General features: G+C 31.2%; 1 long non-coding RNA gene across 1 annotated transcript; it reads left to right on the forward strand.

The window, feature by feature from the left end:
- The first annotated feature begins 3,125 nt into the window (after positions 1-3,125).
- Positions 3,126-19,348, forward strand: LOC125369125. The gene is made up of 3 exons (XR_007214625.1): positions 3,126-3,153; positions 8,924-9,004; positions 19,065-19,348. It is a non-coding gene; the product is annotated as an uncharacterized LOC125369125 (long non-coding RNA).
- The last annotated feature ends 5,752 nt before the right edge of the window (positions 19,349-25,100 follow it).

Raw genomic sequence — 25,100 nt, forward strand, 5'->3', positions numbered from 1 at the left:
TTTGGAAAGGGTTGCAGGTATGATTTCATATCAGATGAGTTCCTTAATTTCGGCTAAGAGCTATGGATATGCATTTTTCTATAAAGAATGGGGTATTATTGACTACAATGAAGACTAGTCCCCAGATACTAGATGAGATCAAACATGCACAAGGTAGTGATGCATACTTAAAGAAGTTACAGAAAAAGGTGCAAGATGGTAAGACAAGTGAACTAATCGAGCGAGATGATGGAATGTGGGTTATGAAAACCAGAGTATATGTACCTAATGTAGCCGCATTGAAACAAAAGATTCTTTGGGAGGCTCACAATTCTCCTTATTCAATGCACCCAGGGAGTACAAAAATGTATAACAATTTGAAGCCACATTATTGGTGGTCAGGCATGAAGAAGGAAGTTGCAGAATATGTAGCTAAATGCCTAACTTGTCAACAAGTGAAAGCAGAACATCAATCACCTGCAGGTAAATTACAATCTTTAATTATACCTGAGTGGAAATGGGAAAGAATTACTATGGACTTTGTTGTTGGTTTGCCTCGCACTTTTAGGAGAAATGATGCTATTTGGGTAATAGTTGATAGGTTAACAAAATCAGCGCACTTTTTACCTATTCAACAGAATGATTCATTGGATAAGCTAGCCAACTTGTATGTGAAAGAAATTGTTAGGTTGCATGGTGTACCTATCTCCATTGTTTCAGACAGGGATCCTCGGTTTACATCTCATTTCTGGAATAGCTTACAAGTGGCAATGGGAACTAAATTGCATTTCAGTACTGCTTTTCATCCTCAAACAGATGGGCAATCTGAGAGAACTATTCAAACTTTTGAAGACATGTTACGGGCTTGTGCATTAGAGTATAGCGGAAATTGGGATGAACAGGTACCACTTATGGAATTTGCTTATAATAATAGTTTTCATTCTAGTATTGGTATGCCACCATATGAGGCATTATATGGGAGAAAATGTAGAAGCCCTATATGTTGGGATGTAGAAGGGTTGAGACAATTGGAAGGTCCCGAAATTATTCAAGAAACAGAGACAAGATACAAGTTGTGAAGCGGTGTATCAAGGCCGCACAAGATGAAGGAAAAGCTATGCAGGATAAACACAGGAAGGGAAATTGAGTATGAAGTTGGGGATAAGGTTTTCTTGAGAGTATCACCATGGAGGGGTATCCTTCGATTTGGTAAACAAGGTAAACTAAGTCCCTCGATATATCGTATGAGATTTTAGAGCGGGTTGGTCCTTTAGCCTATAGACTTGCATTACCCCCGAGTTAGCTCAAGTACATAATGTTTTCCATGTTTCTATGCTTCCGACGATATCGATCCGATCCTAGCCATGTCATCAAGATACCAGAAATTGAAGTTTCTGAGAAACTCACATATGTTGAAGAACCGATTCAGATATTAGACCGACAGGTTAGAAAATTAAGAAACAAGAAAATTCCTATGGTAAAGGTGAAATGGAGTCAACATTCATCTAAGGAAGCAACTTGGGAAGTAGAGAAGCATATGATGGATAAATACCTGAGCTTATTTGGCATGTCTGTTGGCGATTAGTTAATTTCGAGGACGAAATTTTTTAAGTGGGTAGGAATTGTCACAACCAAATTTATTTATTTCTTTTTATTAATAATTAATATTCATTAGCATGTCATTAAATATGTCATTTGCATCATGATTATATATGATCTATTTTATTATATTATGTGGTAGATAAATAAATTATTTAGTTACATATTGATTTAATTAAAAAGTAATGATTTTGGACTAAATTGAAAAGTTAGAAAGAAAGAGGATTAAATTGTAATTTGCCTATTTCCACACCAATATACCACCTCTTTCATTTGTTCTTATCTACGTATGCTTTCCAATTTCCTTTTCTTCTTTGTCTCTCTCATTTTTCTCCTTTCCTTCTTCAACTTTGATTTTCCAAATCAAACTCTACAAAACTTTTAGTAAGTGAAAATCAAATTCTTCTTTTAAGCTTGAAAGATTTGGGCTTTCTTAATCAAGGAAAACAAAGGTGAGTAATTTTAATTGCTTGATTTTGCTGTAAATTAGGGTTAATGATATGAAATTGTTGATGATTATGTGTTTTGGAATTGTTTAATCAAGAGTAAACATGCTTTTACTTGTGATCTTGAAGCTGAAATTTCTGGGCAGATTTTTCACTTATGATTTCCGTGACCTTAGAGGCTTTATCTCGAAAATTTTCAAACATGAAAGTTGTAGGTATATGTCTCAAGAATATCTCTGTAAAATGGTTTTGCAGATTGTTGAGTGAGTAGGAACTTATGAGGTTCGATTTTGCTGCTGCTCTGTTTTTGGTTCAGCAGGTGACCTGGTTTTGTGCTGACATTTTGAGGCATTTAGAGGCTGAACCAAGCAGAGAGTTAAACATGAAAGTTGTTCATTTATATATGTAGTATATGTCTGAAAGCTTTCATAATTTTTTGGTTGAGTATAACGTGAGATATGTTGAACTTAATATGGCCTGCCCGAAACTGTTTTAAGCAGAAATCGGGCTTAGGATTCAGAAATTTGTTGCTAATTGTATGTTTCACAACTTGAGCTAGAAAAGTCCAAATTGAGTAAAATTAGTGTCTATAGAAACTTTAGAATGTTAACTTTATATCTGGAGAGTTTCATCAGAAAATTCATTCGTTTGATTGGTCATTTAATAGGAAACTTTTTTCTGTTCTGTTTAGATGGAATTTGAGCAGCTGTATAGAAAATGCCATAACTATTTCTATACCAACGATTTTGAGGTGATTCTTTCTGCTATGGTTTCTATAAAAATGGAAGTGTAATTCTGGAAAATATGAGATTTTTATTAATTGTACATAAGTTTTGGTGTAATTTCTAAGTCAGTACCTAGAAGCTGCCTTCATCAACAAATATATTGATTTGTTGTCATTCATCCTCATGCATCATATTAATATCTAGAATATATGTTATTTTGTTGAAATGTGATATTTTATTGATAGTAAATATATATATATATATATATATATATATATATATATATATATATTTATGCCTTGTGATTGAATTGTATTTGTATTGAATATGTGAATAGGTTCATCCAAAGGCAAGGAAGTGGTAAGAGAAAAGAATAGGATTACTTTGTTATCCTATAACTTTTGGTAAGTATTTAATAGACTAAACTTTGTGTATATTGAGTAGGGACTGCTGTTTGATTACTTGATAATTTCTTGGTTGACTGAGTTGATATTAGTTATGTTTTGGCTTGTTATAAAGTGAATTGATTGTGATGTGTTGTGAAGTGAATTGATTGTGATGTGTTGTGAAGTGAAATGATTGTGATTAAGGATTGATGACTTTTGTATGGATATTGTGTGATCGGGAAAGCTGAGGCGGGATAGCTACCCGAGTATGTGAGATGGCAAGACCGAGCCGGATAGTCTTGTCAAGTGGTTACCGAAATTTAAAAATGTGAGGAAATGTAAGGATGAGTCATCCGATCCTAATTTGATAGAAATAATGTGAAATTGAATTATTTGACTTGGTTGAGTTTGAGATTATTTGCATTACGTGAGATGAAATTATATGTTTATGAGAATAAACTGAAATGGTTGATTTTGTGATTGTTAGTTAAGTGTTGGTATAATTTTCCGTATTGATAAAGATTTGATAATTCTAGCCTAATATACTATAGTTTAGTAAATTAAATGCTTATTGAGTCGCTAGCTCATTCCTTAGCAAATTTTTTTTTTCAGGTTAGTGCAGTTGTAGATAGCCTTAGCTGTGCATTGCTCTTTTTGCATCAGTCAATATTATCAGGTGGGCCATAGGAGTTATCTAAAGCATTGGGGCATTTTGGGAACTTGTGTGAATTAAACTACTGTATAAATATTTCTTATATATATTAAGTATGTCATGCCACTTAAATTGTATGAATGTATATTGTAACTAAGTAGTAAATTATGTTTATAAAGTTATATATATATATATATATTGTTATTCAATGAGAAGTTTGAGTTGGGGTGTTACAAATAATATATCAAAAGAACACATCAAATCAACAGAAATATCCTCAAAAAATAGAAAGAGTGCTATGTAAGAAAAAGAAACTTTGCTAGAATATGTGATGATAAACTTATAAAAAAATATAAAAAATGCATAAAAATGGCTTTAGAAAATGCAGAGATGCATCTAGAAAAAAGAAAATATCTCCCAAAACACTCCTTTTACACAGAGATAGACTACTGGTTTGAATTAAACTAACATGGCATAGAAGAAGCAAAAGAAGATAAAGAATGATTATGGAAAGAAAATATATGAAAAATATAAAAATAATGAAGAAATTGAGTTGAAGAAGATGATAGTTGCTTGTGAATAAAATAAAATAAATAATAAAAAAAGAAAATTAAATAACAGACATATAGGAATTAAGAGTCTTTCTTTTTCTTTAGAAACATGAGAATAAAAGTTAAAAAAAGAAGTTATATATGAAAGGAAAAAAATAATAAAAGAAATGAAGTTAGAAAGCTTAAATTGAAGATCAATAAAAAAAAGAAAGATGAAAAGTTTAGCTCAAATAATACAATCTTTTAAATACTTAATTTTAAAAGATAAAGAGCAAACCTAAGAGAAAAGATTAAATTATTAAAAGAGAAAAGAGAAAAAAAATATATATTAAAAAAATATATCAAATCAAAAGAAATATTTTCAAAGAATAGAAAGAGTGTCTTGTAAGAAAAAAAACTATGCTAGAATATCTAATAATAAACTTTAAAAAAAAATATCAAAATGCATACAAGTGGCTTTGCACGACGTGCTATTATCTTAGTGGTAAAGCGCGCCCCTGATAATTGTGTCGTTGTGCCTGAGCTGTGAGGGCTCTTTTTGAATCCCTCTCTTCTTTTCTCGATGAATAGATTTATGTCTTTATTGATTTTGATCGGCCGAGTATCATAAAAGTAAATGGTTCAGCTCTTGGGATAACCGAGCCAAAAAAGAAATAGATTAGATCTACACGAGTTGAAAAGAAAGAGAAAATGAAAATTTTTTAAGATCGATTTAACTATTGGATCTCTTGAAAATGAAAAAATGCATCTAGGAAAGAGAAAATATCTCCTAAAATAATATTTTTATATATAGAGAGACCACTAGTTTGAATTTAACTAACCTAGCATAGAACAAATAAAAGAAGTTAAAAATAAATTTACCGGTTCATGGAAAGAAAATCCATGACAAATATAAGAATAATGAAGAAGTTACATTAAAGAAAATAGTTGTCGCTTGTGAATAAAATAAATAGATGACAAGAAGAGAAAAGTAAATAACTAAATATAGGAACTAAGAGTTTTTTTTATAGAAATAGAAGCATAGAAGTTTAAAAAATAGTTATATATAAAAGGAAAAGAAGAATGAAAGAAAGAAAGTTATAAAGTTTAGATGGAAGAGTAATGAAAAAAAGTAAGATGAAATAAATAAATCTCTTTAATACCTCTTTTTAAGAGAAAAAGAAGAAATATAAAAGAAAAAGACTAAATCATTAAGAAAAAAAAGAGAAAAAAAAGAATGTATTAAAAGAACACACCAAATCAAAAGAAATGTCCTCAAAGAATAGAAAGAGTGTCTCTATTCTTTAGGTTCCTAATTTGTATTGAAATAGGAGTTTTGCAAATAAGAGTCTATATAAATCATTGTATGTAAGTTAGTCAATAAGAAAAAATAGATTGAATCAAGTTTTTTCATGGTATCAGAGCAAGTTGTGTAAAGTTTTCATTTAAAAAAGTTATCTTCCTCTCCATCCGAAACCCCCACTAAATCAACTACTATATCACCATCAGAAATTATTCATATTTCTTTTGAAAATTCTGGCTTTAAAGCTAGAAGAACACTTACCGAAACCAATTATGAGACTTGGTCTTAAATCATGGAGATGTATATTGTTGGATGTAAAAATCAGATTATATTATGGGAGATTTTTCTCAACCTGAATCAACTGATCCTTCTTACTCCAAGTGGTATGTTGAAAATCAAAAAGTTAAAAGTTGGTTACTCACGTCAATGACACCAAAAATCATGAAAAGATATCTTTGTATCTGTACCGCCGTGAAATCTGCAGTGCTGTTTCCAAAACATTCTATGATGTATCAGACGAAACTCAGATTTTTGCTTTTAATCAATTTACATTCCTAAGTCGGCAGTTTAGTAGATTCCTTCCGATTTACTATGGCAAGCTAATTGAGATATTCCAGTAACTTGATCATCGGGATAAAGTAAGAATGAAAAAATTTGAGAACTTTACTATGTATAAAGCAATTGTGGTGAAGTTGAGCAGTCACATCTTCTTAAACGGACTTGATGCCGAGTTTGAACAAGTGAGAGGAGAAATCCTTTGAATGGATCCGAGTTTAGACCTTAAACGAATATATACATATGTTCACCGAGAAGCAAATTGGAAAAAAAAATATTGATTGGCGAACAGGCTTCCTCGAAGTCAACTACATTGCTTGCCAAAAGAACTAACTCGTCAACTTGACAAAATAGAACTTAGAGCTTTGATATTGGTAATAAACATACCAATTCAACAAAGCAAAGTGTACATTATGGTGCAACAGGACATACTCAAACCAGATGTTATGACCTGATTAGAGGTCCTGAATGGTGAGATCCTTCTAAAGCCCTGAAATGAAAGTCAAAAATTGAAAAAATTGCATCAATATCAGCAGCTGTAGCTTAGCAGCCTTCCTTGCCAGATGTTGCTGCGTTACACATATCTTCAGAACCACCAGGTAACTCTTTTTCTAATTTTGCTACTGCTAGATTGTATATATAGATTATTGATTATGAATCAACTAATCATATGTCTTTTAACACACCTACTGAGCTAAAACCAATCGAACAATCCATTATGTCTACAACCAATGGTATAGAAACTAGTGTTACTAGTAAAGGATCATTCTCAATTAAAAACCTAAATTTAGAATCTGTTTTAATTATTTCATTTCTAAATTTCAATTTAATTCAACTAACTACCTCTTTGAACTATGTAGTAATTTTTTGGCCTAATTATTGTGTTTTAAGGACATCAAGACAAAAAGGACGATTGGTTGTGATACTAGAAAAGAAAACCTCTATTATCTTGACCTTGCACCATCTAGCTTAAGTGCCTTAACTAAGTCAAGATTAGGAAATATAGCTCGGTATCACCAAGTATAGAGAATATGATCTGGTTATAGCATAAACGCCTTGGACATGCATCTTTTGGATATTTAAACTATTTGTTTCCTAAATTATTTTCAAAAACATCTACTATAAACTTCAAATGTGAAACTTATGAACTGGTAAAAAGCCATCGAGTCCCTTTTCCTACTAGTTTAAATAAAAATCCAGTATCATTTATGATTATACATTTTGAGTTTTTAGGACCTACAAAGGTACTGATCTTGAATGTAGCTTGGTGGTTTGTTTCTTTTATTCATGATTATAGTCGTATTACATAGATATGCTTAATGAAAAGTAAGCATGAGGTTCTCTCATTATTTAAGAAATTCTTTTTTATGGTACAAACTCAATATAAAACTTCAGTTCAAGTACTTCAGACAGATAATGAAGGTAAAATCATTAATCATGAACTCACGTAGTTCCTTCAATGACATGGTGTAATCTATCAAACCACATGTCCTTATTCTCCTCAACAGATTGGAGTTGCAGAAAGAAAAAACTGACATCTCCTGGAAATGGTACGAGCTATACTATTTGAAGCCAATATGCTTCTCCAATATTGGAAAGAAACTTTATCCTCAGCCTCTTATTTCATAAATCGAATTTCATCTCATACTCTAGACTTTCATTCCCCACTTGATACATTAAATAAAAGCCTTACTTCACCAACATTATCGAACTTACCTCCTAAAGTCCTTGGTTGCATAATCTTTGTTCACCTTCCTCACCATACATTCCACAAGCTCCAACCTCGTATTGTTCGTTGTATCTATGGTCTTCATCAGAAAGAATATAAGTGTTATCACCCTCCAACTCAATGAATGCATGTCAGTATGGATGTCTAATTTCATGAAGATCAAATGTAATTTCCTACTGTAAGTTAGAGGAAGAGAAATATTAACTTGTAGCCCGACCTTCAAACTCAACTCGACATTAAACATTTTTCCAACCTTCAAACACAACTTGACCTTAAACATTTTCCTAATCCTGACCTTCCACAAACTCAACCCGACCTTCCAACAGAAATTATCGACCTTCTACCAACTAAAACTCTCAACCCATTAGAACAACCTGAGCATTATTCTCTTCGACCTTGGATCAAGCTCAGTTCTATTACCTTGACTCCAAATATCAAGCTCGAAATGCTCGATTGATCCAAGATCAAGAGAATAATACTCAGGTTGTTCTAATAGGTCGAGAGTTTCAGTTGGTAGAAGGTCAGTAGTTTCTATTGGAAGGTCAGGTTGAGTTTGTGGAAGGTCGAGATTAGGAAAATATTTAAGGTTAGTTTGTGTTTGAAGGTTGGGAAAATGTTTAATGTCGAGTTGAGTTTGAAGGTCAGGCTGTAAGTCAATGTTTCTCTTTCTCTAACTTGCAGTAGGAAATTACATATGATGTTTATGAAATTAGACATCCATATTGACATACATTCGTTGAGTTGGAGGGTGATAACATTTATATCCTTTCTGATGAAGACATAGATACATTGAATAACACGAGGTTGGAGCTTGTGGCGTGTTTGGTAAGGAAGGTGAACAAAGGTTGTGCGTTTTAATAGATTACACCATGTTATTGGAGGAACTGTGTGAGTTCATGATTAATGATTTCACTTTCATTATCCGTCTGAAGTACTTGAACTGAAGTTTCTTACTATAGGCTGTCAAAGACATGTGAATCATTTGTAAATTAATTATCTTCTGTATATGTATCTAACAGTGTGCAGGAAGCCATAAAAGACCCGAGGTGGAAAGAAGCAATGGACGAAGAAATGAAGTCTCTTCGAAAGAATGAAACCTGGTAAGTTGTAGATTTACCAAATGGAAAATAATCTGTTAGATGTAGGTGGGTCTATACCATTAATACAAAGTAGATGGAAATGTGGAGAGATATAAAGCTCGACTGGTTGCTAAAGGATATAGTCAAATGTATGGGATAAATTATGCAGAAAATTTTACTCCTATGGCCAAGATAAATACTATCATAATTCTTCTATCCTTAGCTGTAAACTTAAATTTTTCTCTACATCAATTCGATGTAAATAATGCTTTTCTTCATAGTGATCTCTAAGAGGAAGTGTACATGGAACTACCTCCAAGATGTAGACTTCAGGTTGAATGAAGTAAGCAAGTTTGTAAGCTGAAGAAGTCTCTGTATAGATTGGACAATCTCTGAGACTTTGGTTTGAAAGGTTTACAAACTCAATGAAGGACTTTGGCTATAAACAGAGTAATTATGATCATACTTTCTTTATAAAATATAAAGATGGAAGAACAATTATTCTTATCATATATGTTGATGATATGATTGTAACAAGAGATGATGATGATGAAAAGATAGTAATACAAAACTATCTTTGTAAAGAGTTTGAAATGAAAGGCCTTAGTGATCTCAAATATTTCTTAGGGATTGAGGTATTACAATCTATATACTTTGGACTTGCTTAGAGAAGTCGGTATGGTAGTATGTAAACCAATTGATACTCCTGCTAGTGAACTTACGAAGCTCGGCATATTTCCCGATCAAGTCCCTACAAATAAAGAAAGATATCAGAGACTTGTAGGCCGATTAATATGTCTTGCTCATACTAGGCCAGATTTGGCATATTCTCTAAGTATAGTGAGTCAATTCATGCACTCTCCAAGTGAAAATCATATGAAAGTTGTTCTTTGTATTTTGGAGTAGTTGAAACTCTCTCGAGAGAAAGGTATTATGTTCACCAAAGGGACAACTTTGTCTATTGAGGGCTATATTTATACGGATTGGGCTGGTTCTATTGATGATGGGCAATCTACAACAGCTTACTTAACCTTTGTTGGAGGAAATTTTATAACATAGAGAAGTAAGAAGCAAAGTGTCGTAGCTCGATCAAGTGTAGAAGCCAAGTATAGAGGTATGACTAAAGGTGTCTGTGAGTTACTTCGGATCAAAAATTTACTATATGAACTTCAATTCCACATGTTAGTCCTATAAGACTATATTGCGATAACAAAGCTACATGTGATATAGCTTATAATCCAGTTCAGTATGATCGAATAAAACATGTGGAGATAAACAAACACTTAATTAAAGAGCAATTAGAAGCCAAGATAATTAAAATCCCTCATGTCCGATCTGAGATCAGCTTGTCAATGTCCTTACCAAAGTAGTATTAAGTAAAACTTTTTACCGAGCATTAGACAAGTTGGGCATATAGAATTCCTATGGACCAACTTGAGGGGGAGTATAAAAGATTTGATTTGTTATTTGTCTCCTAAACAGTGTATATCTCTTGTATTTATCTCATTCCATATACGTTCATATTCTTTAGGTTCCTAATTTATATTGAGATATGAGTCTTACAAATAAGAGTCCATATAAGTCCTTGTATGTAAGTTATTCAATAAAAAAAAATTGAATCAAGTTTCTTCAGTGCCATGTAAGAAAAAGAAAGTTAGAATATGTGATAATAAATAAAGATACCAAAATGTATAAAAATGAATTTAGAAAATGGAGTAATGCATCTAAAAAAGAGAAAATATTTACTAAAACACTCTTTTTATATAGAGAGATTATTAGTTTGAATTTAACTAACCTGGCATAAAAATAAAAAAAAGGTAAAGATAAATTTACCGGCCCATAGAAAGAAAATCCATGACAAATATAAAAATAACGAAGAAGTTGAGTTAAAGAAAATTTATAGTCACTTATGAATAAAATAAAATAGATGATAAGAAGAGAAAAGTAAATAATTAAAATATGGAAATTAAAAGTTTTTTTTTTGGAAAATAGGAGAATAAAAGTTAAAAAAAGAAGAAGAAAAATACAAGAATTTAGACTTATTTTAACAAATTAATTTGTCAAAGTAAATCCCCCATTTTTCACAATACATTTCATGTGATGAATTAGATTTATCATTTGCATTGTCACAATAAGCTTTGCCCTAATAAGTATGTTGTAACAAAATACCCTTCATCATAATAATAAGAACTTATTATGAAAGTAATATTTTGTCTTTAAAAATAGCATATAGTGACAAAAATATTATGTATCAATAAAAATACTTTGTCATAATATATTTATCATTTGTCACAATAAATAAAAATAGCATGACTAAATAAGAAGCTCTATAGTGACAAATTTTAAATTGGGACAAAATAAATCTTTTCATGATACTAATAATTACAAATTTAATTTGTCATACAAGTTATGAAGATAAAATTTTATTTGTCATAGTTTAATAGTGACAAAAATAATTTCATCGAATGTTTATTAGAATGACAAAATTTTATGTTGGAAGTTATATTAGGATAAAAGTAACTTTGTCATAAATATGTTAACATGACAAAATTATTTGTCAAAATCTTAAAAATGATAAAACTATATTTGTTATTAAAATAAAATCATGACAAAATATTTTTGGCTTTAAGATATTACAATATCTTTGTCAAGAATGTTATTTTATAACAATATGTTTTACTCGTAATTTTAATATGATAAAAACATTTGCATCATTAATTTTTTAGTGTGATAAAAGTTTCTCTATCAAAATTTTAGTTCTAACAAAATGTTTTTATCATAAGAAAGTATATGATGAATTATATTTGTCAAAATCTCAACAGTAACAAAAATATATTTTTCAAAAATTAAAAAAATTCGACAAAACATAATAGCAATGATGGATTATTTTCAACTGTGACAAATTTAAATGCATCATTATTGGTATAGATTAAAAATAAATATTAGCTCAATTATTATTATATAAAAGCTTATAACTTTTTTACCAAATTGCACCAACACTAAACATTAATAAATGCTTAAGCTCAATTTAATAATGGTATATAAAATAAGTCAAAATACATAAGAGTCAACAAGATTTCCGTCTGAGCAAAAATATATTTTAGTAGAAAAGGTCTCATTAGGCGTGTTAAAAATATGTTTGCTGAGAATTTTATTGAGCGTGCCACGTTTGTAGGTATATGAACCGTTGTAATTGATGCATCTTGAATTGACTTCTGAATCAAATTCTTTGTGAATTCCTAAGCCCTCTTAAAAGTTTGTTTAGATCCTCAAGAGACACCATAAGATTTAAACGAATAGCAGTAAATATTTGTAAAGGAAAAAGCTAAATTAAATTGATAAAAATGAAAATTTGCATAAACAATTGAGTGTTTGAAAAAAATACAAAAAAAAAATGAAAGAAATAGTTTTGTAGAAACTAAATATTTAAAAAGGATTTGTGGAGAATTTGTACTGAATAATCTTAATTTTGTGCAGTTGTTGTATCTGATTGTTGATTCCCTTTCTTTGGTTGAAGTCTTCTTTTTATAGGGATCCCCAAGTTTCATTTTACTTGGGAATATGCTTCTGTGTTTTGTGCATATAGAGCCCCATTATCTCATTTGCTTGGAAAGTTGAAGTACAAAAGTGGTGACTTGGACATAACCACTGCATAACTTCTTCTACCTTTTCTGCAACGTGCTAAATCCTTTAACCGTTTGCTTTAATTATTAACTAATTAAATTAGTTAATTAATTAGATAAAATAATTATAGGCCAAGCAATTATCTCCTGCGCATGTATTAGCTAGTATTGGCAAATTACACATGTAATTTAGCTCTATTGTTTCTCCTGCATTTAACACGTGCAACTATAAACAAGCCACACTTTTTTTTCTTTTTCTTCTCTCTCTACACCGTCTTTCTTCTCTACTTTGCGTCGCCACCAACAGCCTTTTTACCGCTTGATACCGCTGCTTTTTTATGCGATGTCATCTGCTCAAGCATTTTAACCCGTCCAAGATTGCTCTCTTTCGGCTTTTAATGTGATATCAGCTTGGTTTAATTCAAATCGAACCCTCTTCCTCTATGAGTGATCTTTGAGTTAACTAGTGAGAATCTACCTGCATAAATTTCAAATCTTGATTCTGGGAAGTATATCCATATGTAAAAATAAACATCTTAAAGTATATTAGAGAAAAAAGATTCAGAAAAAGGTAGTTTTTATTTTTATTATATATATATATATATATATATATATATATATATATATATATATATATATTCATGCATTTATTTCCTAGATAACTGTATAAAATTAGATTTAAATTGCTAAAATGATTTAGAATGTAGCCTGATATGTATGGAAAACTTAGTTTTAGGATCTGACTTTTAAAAAAAAATATTACTTGGATCCTCAAGAACATTTACAACTTGGGGCTCTCGAACTAATTTTTTTTTAAAGATATTACCTAGATCACCAAGAACATTTATAACTTAGAGCTCTCAAATTAATTTTTTTATTGGATCCCAAGAACATTTTTAACTTGGAACTTCGGATCCCCAAGTACCCAATTTACTTGGGGCTGTCAATCTGAATTATTTTCTTGGATCCCCAAGAACATTTCTAATTTGGGGCTCTCAAATTGAAATATTTTAGAATATTATCTAGATCTCCAAGAACATTTCTAACTTGAGGCTCCCGAATTAAAATATTATCAGTTAACTTGGGGAACTACTTGGGGCTCCCGATTTAAAATATTTTAAAGTATTATTGGATCCCCAAGAATATTCTAAGTTGGAAAACTACTTGGGGCTCTCGACTTAAAATATTTTAAAGTATTATTAGATCCCCAAGAACATTTATAACTTGAGGAATACTCGGGGCTCTCGATTTAAAATATTTTAAAGTATTATTGGATTCCCAAGAACATTTATAACTTGAAGAATACTTGGGACTCCCGACTTAAGATATTTTAAAGTATTATTGGATCCCCAAGACCATTTCTAACTTGGAGAATTACTTAGGGCTCCACTTTAAATATTTTTAAGTATTATTGGGTTTCCAAGACTATTTCTAACTTGGCGAACTACTTGGAGTTCCACTTTAAATATTTTATTAGTCTTCCACATATTTATTCCTTGAGGAACTATATATTACTAGGACTAATAAAATATTTAAATCATAACATGCTTAGTTTTCACATACCTATAGATTCAGGTTTTTATCCTTAGAATTTCTAAAAATTCAAATAATTAAAATGTGTGCATCTCTTTAGTTTTATGATTCTTCTAAGACCACCACTGCTCTCTTGGTTATGAAGATAGAGAGCTCTTTTGGATTTACAAAGGTAGTTTTACCTCTTTTTTTACTTAACTTTGATATGTACCTACTGCTTCTTCATATTATCTTCAGTATAAGACATGCTTTCACTGGGTGCCTCTTTCTATATGCGTCCTCTGCCATGTGCTTTGTCTCATCTTGTATTATCTTTGTCATTTTTTATTCACTATCACAAATCATAAATAAGACACAAAAAAATAAAAGTTTCCATGAGGCCTTCTTTTATTTAATTTCTAAATTGTGGTTTTAGAGCTTTACAATAGAATAACAAAAAATAGAAAATAACTAAAAAAAATTGATCATTTATTTTGGTCTTACATAGATCCTAAGAATAGTAGAAAATATTATTTCAAAAAAATTTTCTTGGTCGTAGGTCGGCCTTATGCCTTATTTTTTAAGATTTGTTGTAATTTTTGTGTAGTTCTTTTTATAATCTTACCAACTAATAAGAATTTTTCTTTCCACACAAAAAGAAAAATCAAACAAACTAAGTAATGTACAATAGTTTACATAAAGGTACAAATTTTCCAATAAGACACTACAATTGGCAATAAAATTAAGAAAAATAAGTAGAAACAATTTAATGCCAATTGTGATTTCAATAGATCAAATTCATAAATTTTAGTTATCTCCTTGATACATGTTGACAAATGCTCCTTTGTAGAGATGAAATCTTCTTCTGGTTTGTCAAATACCACACTCTTTGGATCACTATGTTTCTTTTGAAGTTTTTCATCTTGTGTTCTTATGAGTGGTTGGTGCCACTGTTGACTAGCTTTTTATGATGCTTCAGATATTTGTTATGCAATCCCATAGGTGACTGAGGAGTTAGATTCCTACAGACATGAGTGTTATTTCTTTATTTTTGCTTGTCTTTTACTAAGAACTGCTTAGGAACCCATATCTTATGGAAAACTTTTCCACTATGAATTGCTAAAGATTTATCTTCTTTAACCAAGTATTTTTTAGGGATCCATAATTTGCATAATTATTTTCCATCTACAGATCTCTCCTTTGCTTTCCTCTTTTTATCAAAGGTGACAACTAGAAGTGGCTTATCATTAAGGTGGTCGTGTCTTGATAGATTTCTTAGAGAATTGGTTGGTTTCTCCTTAATCTTTTTCTGTTGATGTTGCTTGCCTTATTCTTTACAAGCACTTTTAGGAACATCTGGAGAGACTTTTGAGGAATGCTCTCCGAGTTTTTTAACAGTAAAAGCTAGATGTAGCAACGTAGACCTACCATTGAAGTGACCTTGTGGTGCCTTTATAAGATTATTGTTTTCTTCCTTCTTTTATAGGTGGAAGATAACTTTTCTCTACATGTATTTGATGGTCATTTCTCTCTGGATAACTTATAGAAGGTAGTGATAAAACATCCTAGCCCTTTGGCCTAAGACTTTTCAAAGCCAAATGTGATGTAATTTCCTCTATAATATTAGTGATTGTTGAACTAAATTGTTACCATAATTTTTCAGTTGCTTCCTTTTGGCTTTTCATCTCCTCCATATGTTTGCAAACCAATTCAGCTTGAATTCTGAAATTATCAGCCAATGAAGGAGTGTTAGTTCTAAAATATTTACTGAAGATAAAAATTCATTATGCACTTCCACAACAGGTCTTGTTAGGGTATAGAGGGCCTCATGATAATGATATTATCGTGAGATATAAGATTCCGTTCTTCATATGTATCATAATATGGATCGTAGTATGGAGTAAGACCTTATGCATAAGGAACATTTAGATTATACCCTGCTGTTATAGGCGCAAATCCAAGTCTTAAGACCTGGCAATATAATTTTCAAAAAAATATTTCCAGATATTGATGACATTCTTTAGGAAGAGTCCCACCGAGCGTGCCAAAAATATGTTTCAGCAAATATATGTTTCAGTGGAAAAGGTCCCACTTGGCGTGCCAAAAATATATTTGGTGAGAATTTTGTTGAGCGTGCTACGCATGTAGGTACACGAACAGTTGTAATTGACGCGCCTTGAATTGAATTTTAAATTAGATTCTCTGTGAATTCCTAAGCTCCCTTAAAAGTTTTCTTAGATCCTCAAGAGACACCATAATATTTAAACGAGTAGTAGTAAATGTTTGTAAAGGAAAAAAAGCTGAATTGAACAACTTGTATTTAAATTGATGAAAATAAAAATTTGCATAAAGAATTGAGTGTTTGAAAATAAATGCAAAGAAATAAATGAAAGATATAGTTTGCCGGAAACTAAATTTTCGCAAAGTGTTTGCTGAGAATTTGTATTGAATAATCTAGATTTGTGCAATTGTTGTATTTGATTGTTGATTCCCTTCTTTTGTTTGATTTCTGCTTTTTATAGGGATCTCTAAGTTTTATTTTATTTGCGGATATGCTTCCGTATTCTGTGCATATAGAGTCTCATTATCTCATTTACTTGGGGAGTTGAAGTACAAAAGTGGTGGTGACTTTGACATAACCATTGTATAATTTCTTCTACCTTTTCTTCAAGGTGCTAAATTCTTTAACCATTTGTATTAATTATTAATTAATTAATTAATTAAATAAAATAATTATAAGCCAAAATTTTTTATTAAGAAATTAATAATAATGCTTGAATGATAATAAAGGAAAAAATTTATTTAAATGTCCATGATATCTTAAAAAAAACTATTTATTATTTAAATGTCCGTGATGTCTAGATTCATATCTTTCAAACTACGTCTTGATTCGTAGTCTTCTTTCTATAAAAGAAATAAAAGAAATCATCATGTTCTTTTTGTAAATCATTAATTGTCTTTTACTGACTTTCTATTTGCACATTCTGGTTTTATATTTGCTCTGTTAGTTCAGCAACTTGTTTTTCAGAATTAACTTTTCAACATATAGAAGCGCTTCTAGTTCTGATTCTCTAGATTTAATTGGTTTCACTCCCTCACCAAGTCCACGAACATAATCAGATCTCGGCTTTAAAACTTCCTTAAGAATCTGGCGCCCATTCATCACGATGCCTTCATCTATTACTTATTTATATATAGCTTTCATTTGCTCGTATAAACACAAAAATTAACTTAAATATAACAAAAATAAAACTAAGATAAGATCGAATTTTGACATACATACACAATTACTTATCTAATTTCCTTACTTGTGGGTGGTTCCATGTGCCATCCTTTTTATGGTGCATATCATAATAAAGCTTAATTTCAATTGGCTCCTCATCAACATTCTTTGTATTTTGCTCTAAATTCCCCTCCATATTTTCCTAACAATATCCCATTAATAGAAAAATTATTATCACTATATATAATTTAATTTAATCAAAGAAAAATATCATTTACAACACATAATTGATAAAAATAATGATAGAGTAAAAAAAATTTCAATAACTAAGAAAATAGAAAAAAAATTATGATAGTATTTATTATAATTCATATGTTAATCACTAGTATATAAAAAGAACAAAAAAATATAATGGTATTTGCACTATATGTTGCTCAACTTACAATGTTATCAAAGCAAGTTGCTTTGGAGGAAAAAAAAAGTATCACTATCCTAAGATTTCATTGGATATAATAACTTAAATATAATTTAAAGTCAAATAATCATTACCATATCATAAAGAGTTTAATAATAAGACTTTGAACCTGACATAATTAAAACCTTCAAACTTGTCCTGATTGCCTATATTTGCTGTACTTTGAGCCTAAAAAGAAATTTAAATTTGAATTAATCTTATCATTATATGAAAAATCTATTAATTAATATTTGTTAATAATTAAAATTAAATATCACCTTCAAAATGGCCACATAAGGCCTTCCAATCTTCTAATTCTAGATGTTGAGGAGGATTTGCACGTGCTTCTTCTGGAATCTGAAACTTCTGTATAGTGTTGATGCAATCTATATTTATAAGTGATAAAATGCTTTCTCATTATTGCGTCAATTACCTTCTTTGTATGTGGATCATCCAAGCATACGTCAAACTCACCTCGATTTTAATATAACAATTGAGTTTGTTAAAATGAAAAAAGATACATAACTAGTAATGACTCACCTCGATTTTTGTAAAAAGTGGTTTCTTAAGTGCATTAAAATGCATTCCTTTTTATCGTAACTCCAATTCTTTTACCTTCTTTCATCCATTTTCTCACCTCAAAACTTTTAGTCATACCACGACCTCTCTTTTTCGATAAACGAACATGTAATTTTTATCATTTAAACAAATAAAAATTTTATAAAATTAAATGATATTCAAATAATGTTTTGAGAAACTATAAAAAGTATATATATTAATACAAGATGCGCAGCTCACTGTCATTATTCATTGGTTCAGTTCCCGGTAAGTCAGTAGGTATAGTTGACAATTTGTTAGCCTCAACTGAAGTAGGAGCTACTGTTCTACTAATAACTCCTCTCGATAATGTTGAGTCCTTTGCTCAACATGTGGGAAAGAAGATGGAATGTTTACTTGGCCTGTTATAGTTCAAGGTATAACTATTAAAGATAATTTCATTCATAGAAATAATATTGAATATTTAAATTAGGTTAGTTAAAACTTTAAAATAGTAAAAGAATTAGCTTTCTCATGTTTGGGAAAAATCTTAAAGATTTGACCTTTATTGTTGTTTGCAAAATTACTAACATCATCTAAAGTGAGCGGACGCCTGCTACTTATAGTTTGAGTCGGTAATGTAAAATTTTTGGCCAAACTCATAATTTGGCTCCTGAATTATTAGATTTTGTTTCAATAAGCCCTTATACATCTATTTTACATCTCTTTCAGGACTTTTGTAACAGCAAGAACGAGCGTGACAGCTTGGAGCGTGAATGTATAAGGACACATTAGTAGGACAAAGATTCCCTAGATTCGCTGATTAGGAGAGAGAGAAAGAAAATTTATAATAAAACAGTGTGTGGCAACAAAACGATACCGTTTATATTTCAATCGCCAAACCAATTTAGGGTTTTCTCCTTTTATGCTTATTTCCAGTTATTTAGAATATGATAGAGAGATACAAAAAAGGTGTGTATACTTATGCATTTTTAAAGTCTCATTGTTATTTTCCACTATGCGTTTCAGCTCTCATTGTCTCTGCGCTGCAGGAAAGAGAAAGAAGGAATAGATTTATTGAGTTTGTGGTGGACCAACTGTTTGAAAAAGTGTGTATACTTGTTCCTACTAGAATTTTTTATTCTTGGTTCATATTACACTCTTTTTATGCTCTGTTACATGGTCCCTTAGGGTTTGGATTCTTCCATTTTATAGTGACATAGTAATATGGTGGTCCCTAGGATTCAATTAAAATAATATTGCTAGGGTCTGAATTTGAGTTTTAGTTGATGTTGAATTAAAATTTGTGTGTTTTCTTAGTTAGTAACATTAAGTGCATGATTTACAGTAGTAACTTCCATGCATTTGTGTTTAGTAGTTTAACTTAGTGATTTCAATTTTTTTTCTTTAATACAGAGTAATGTTGACTTGCTATTATGTGAAGTTACTGATACATTATAAAGGGAGGCTTGTTAGGGGTGGTAGTAAGTATGTAGGAGGAAAAGTGAAACTGGCAGAGGAATACTTAGACATTGATTTGCTTTCTTACCCAAACTTGATGTCATATGTTAAAGAATTAGGTTACACAAAGATTAATGGACTATATTATAAAGGTGGGAGTGTTAGTCAGTTTCAGATATTAACAAATGATGCTAGTGTCATGTTAATTTATGGGCATCTTAAAAATGGTGATGAACTAAATATTTACATTGATCACATAGATGGAAATAGAACTGTCTCATTCAGTGAGACCCCTAATTAACCATTTGTTCAAGTTGGATTTGGAAGTTAGAACTCTGTTGTCACTGAGGATGAGTATACTACTTTTTTAAAGGAGGTTAGTATGAAAGATAATGTTAGGAAAGATGCAGAGTTAGATGATGATCAACCTCATCTTACTTTTGATGAGTTTGTTGTGCCTATCAACTTATTGACTGATGATGAGGATGATGAACTCTAAGAGGCTAGGCAAAGAGTGAGGAACTGCTGGTCTAGGAATTCATCCAAGGTTGTCAGTGATGAGATAAAGGAGCAGGTGCCAAATGGAAAACATGAAGAAGTAGATGATGAGGATGAAATATGAGAGAACTCTAATGGAAGCTCTACTAATAGCAGTAAGTACATTCACAACGATGACTTAGGTAGTTACTATAGTTCAACAGATGGCAGTTATAGAGATGATGCTAAGAGGAGATTGTTAGATGTATGTCTTAAAAGCCAATTGAATTTTTGACTTTTGGTTCATACATTATGATATTATTATGTAATGAATATCATTTTATTAATGGTAGTTTTCTATCATTCATTTTTGTAGTAATATAATTGTTGAATGAGTCTAATAATATTTATTAAAGACTCCATTCTCAAGAGTTGAGAATATGAGTGACGAATGATCGTTAGAATAAATATTATAAAATAGTTCTTGGTTATAGGATTAAATATTGTACATCTTTAATCCAGAAGACCAACATAATGTGTTTAATCCTATGATTAGTATGAGATACTAATATAGATAGGATGGTGAGTCTCATGCCATTTAGTATAAGTTACTAAGTTAATCATTATGGGTCATTTGTGAGACGAGTGGACTGAACATGACTTAAAAAAATAATGAATCACATGGATGATTTACTTAAATCACTGATTCATTATTAAGTTATAATGGTGTAACTAATCATCAGACCTGAGGTAACAGAGTTGTATCATAAATATGTAATTGGAATTTGCTTGTACTTTAGGTATCCGTTCATACCTAGAATGGGTACTTGCAGATAGTGGTTCCAGTTGCATATACATTGAGGCAGGTGTTTATCAATAAGGAATCTATTACCTTAAGTAAACAAGGAGAAAATCCTATGCAATTTGATAACATCTTGACTAAGATATCCTTGGCTGAGGTAATTATGAATAATGGAAAAAGGGTTTTCGCATTAATCATATTTAGTCAAGATGTATCCTGGATTTGGTCATAGAATCAAGTTAGTGGATTTGACTATTCTATGATCCTCACTTGATTGGGGTATTGTTCAATGGAAGGATTTAATTACACGATAATCATAAATAAAGGGTTCATGGATAATCAATGCCTTTATTATTAATTGGTAATTATAATATGTTGCTAGACGTCACTTATAATTTATGGGAATGATTGAGGGACAATTATTTAATTATTCCCTTCGTTGATTAAAGTGTTTTATTAATATTAAAGAGTTTAATATTAAATTCCCATTGCCAATTAATAATGAACCTAGAAAGTCACACATGTTAAGATCAACTCAAGCACCGTGATGGACTTGACTTGTACCTCGAGTAGGAATACTAGCATCTTCCAAAGTTAAAATCTATAAATATCTAACTAATGATAATGTATAATATATAAGTGTTATATATTGAAGGAGCTTGACACATGCCATCACAAAAGAGTTTGTAATGACATATATTTGTACAACAGCTTGACACATGTAATCACAAAAGGATTTTATGATGACACGTGTCATGAAAGTAGCTTCAAACGTGTCATCATAAAAGGGTTTATGATGGCATGTGCTACGAAAGCAGCTTGACACGTGCCATCACTAAAAGGGTTTTATGATGACATGTGTTAAGAAAGCAGCTTGACACATGGTGTCAATATAGCTTGACACGTGTCATCATAAAAGAGTTTTATGATGACATGTGTTAATATTGCTTGACACATGTCATCACAAAAGAGTTTTGTAACGACATGTGTTTGTACAACTGTGTTAAGGATTATGAATTCTTAATACTTTATAAGAGAGTTTCTTATTCCTATTATCATAAAAAGACGAGAGATAATCGACATACTTACTATCATAATAAGGTTATCATAGTAGAAAACTTAAGAGAGGAGAATGAGTTCTTCATCTTCAAGAATTGAATAGCTTTGTTTGAGGTTGGTTGTGTGAGATAAACTAGAGGATTTGCAATTGTGAATCTCTATTTGATTCTCTAACAAAAATATCATCAACAATCAAGAATTGAATTATGCTCTTCAAAAGTTGGAGTCTTTTTCTTTATGTTCTTCACGTTCATAAAAGAAAAGTTATTTTCTTTTCCAACTTAAATCCTCAATTACAACTTGTAACCTTAATTTCCATGAGAAGTGAAATGTTTAAAGCTTCCACTGCACCACTATATATGTTTTTCCAACAAAGACCTAGTACTAGAGTGAAATATGATGAGGCTGCTACTATACCTATGTTTTGTTTAGGAATGGTATTTGAAAATGTTACTCAATTCAGATATGATGTTGCAAGGTATGCTATATTAAAAGGTTTGGATGTATGTTCTGTCAAGAATGAAGCAAGAAGGGTGAGGGCACATTACAAGAAGGATTTTCCTTGGGTATTGTTTGGAGCTATGATAACAAAGATGACACTTTTATAGTGAAGACTTATCATCCTAGGCATAAGTGTACAAAGGTAGATAAAAATAGGATGGCTAACTCAAGCTTTCTTGCTACATTATTTAAGAACAGAATAATGATTAAACCTGGCATTAAAATTAAAGATATTAAGTCACTTTGTAGGACAAATTTTAAGCTTAGAGCTTGCATGACTGTACACAGAAACAAAAAAAAGAAAGTGATGTCACAGCTTATAGGACTTTAAGGAACAATATGCAGACTTGCCTGATTATGTTAAAGAGGTAAAACAGTCAAACCCTGGCACTACATGTTTGGTGAAGGCTAGCAAAGAAAGTGAGGGCACTTTAAATCTGTTTAAAAAATTTTATGTATGCTTTCAAGGGTGCAAGCAAGGGTGGATTGAAGGATGCAGACGTGTTCCCATTAGTCTAGGCTATTGTAGATGTAGAGAACAAGAACACATGGGCATGGTTCTTAAGGTGCTTAAAGTATGATTTGCCATTAGGTGATGGACAAGGTTACACTATAATATCAGGTATGCAGAAGGTATGATTTCTTAACACAGTTTATTGGAATTTTTATATTTAACCTTGTCTAGTTGCTGAATACTTACTTTTATTTAATAATATGGTTTTGGTAAGGTTTAGAGAGTGTTATAGAATAAGAGTTGCCAAATGTATATCACAGAATTGCGCGAGATATATTTATGCTGCTTGGCAAAGAAATGGCATGGAGAAGAGCGAAAGATTGCATTTTGGGCATGTGCAAAATCGACTTGGCAGAAGCAGCTGAAAGCTAACTTAGAAGAGTTAGAGAAGCTAGGTGTGGGCATTGTTGATGATCTTTTGGACACCCAATGCACCAATGGGTAAAAGCCTTTTTCCCAGTTAAGTATCCTTATTGTGATGTCATGGATAATAACTTAACATAAACATACAATAGTTGGATACTAAAAGCCAGATGCAAGCCCATCATCACCATGCTGGATGAAGTAAGGAAATAAGTGATGAACAGGATTTGGAAGAAAAGAGCATTTGCTCAGACTCGAATACTTGACATTTCACCAAGGGCTATGGAAAAACTAGAAAAAAAATAAGGAACTTTCTTACATGTAGTATAATGACTTCAATGGTGATGAGGGTTTTGAAATAACCCATATTGCTAATGCTACAAATAGACACACGTGCACTTAGAGAATATAACTTGCACTTGTAGGGAATGGCAGTTGATTGGGATACCATGTCAATATTCTGTTTGTGCCATATATTGTGTAAACAAGAACCTTGAAGATTTTGTTGCCCATTGGTACCGTAAAGACACGTATTGGAAAGCATATGCTTATTCTCTATAGCCACTAAGGGAAAAACATGTTTGGACTCAAACAGGAGATGAACCAATTCTGCTACCTTTAGTAAGAAAGATGCCAGGAAGGCCAAAGAACGCAAAAACAAAGGACAAGGATGAGGTGAAGAAGGTTGGCAAGCTTGGGAGACATGGGAGAATAATGACTTTCAAATTGTGTAAAGGACGCATAATATGAGAGGATGCCCGAGTAGGAGTAAAGAAGCTGAGGTAAATCACTACTTTAATATTATATTTATTTTTTTGTTGACCTATATTGTATTTTCTAACTCTATTATATGTAGGTTACTGACAAGAGAAAGAGAAGTACTAAAGAAGGAAGAAAGAAGTCTAATAACACTCAACTTAGTCAAACTGAAATAAAAAGTTCTTTTGTGAATGAGTATTACAGTAGTACCAAACACAAAGAAAAGTCAATAGGATATTTTAATATCCAATTGCATCTGTTGTTATTTTTAACATTATTATTGTAATGCTCGAATTATATTTTCTGTTTATGTAGAAAAAATAAAGAGTAAGGAATAGGACAATGCTGCCAATAGGACTTCTTTTAGCAACTATAGTGGAGCTAATATTGTTAATGCAAGCTTAGGGGTGAATATTGATTCAAAAATTAATGATAATATATTTGGCGTCCATATACCTCAAGGACAAAATTACTAACTTGAAAGTCATGCTTGAAGGAGAAAAAATATCAGATTTCAAACACATGATTGGTTTGTGACTGAGGGATACAACATTCCTTCATGTGGAACAAGTTAGAGGTTAGAAAGTGCACCAAATAGGACATAGTGATCAAGTGGAGGGTTTCTTTTTGTTTAACAACACCTGAAAAAATTTGTTTAAATTTATTATTGTATAAATAGGATATTTTTGTTAGATTATGTAGTGCATTGCCAACTTGCCTTAAGAAACATTGAAAGCTGTAACTGTTTTGAATTCTTTTGTCAATGTAGTTTGGGATGTTGTTAATGAAATCTAATATTTGTTCTACAACTAATTTGCTATTACCAAGTTGC

This window comes from Ricinus communis, chromosome 2 (genome assembly GCF_019578655.1).
Source record: "Ricinus communis isolate WT05 ecotype wild-type chromosome 2, ASM1957865v1, whole genome shotgun sequence".
Lineage (NCBI taxonomy): Eukaryota > Viridiplantae > Streptophyta > Magnoliopsida > Malpighiales > Euphorbiaceae > Ricinus > Ricinus communis.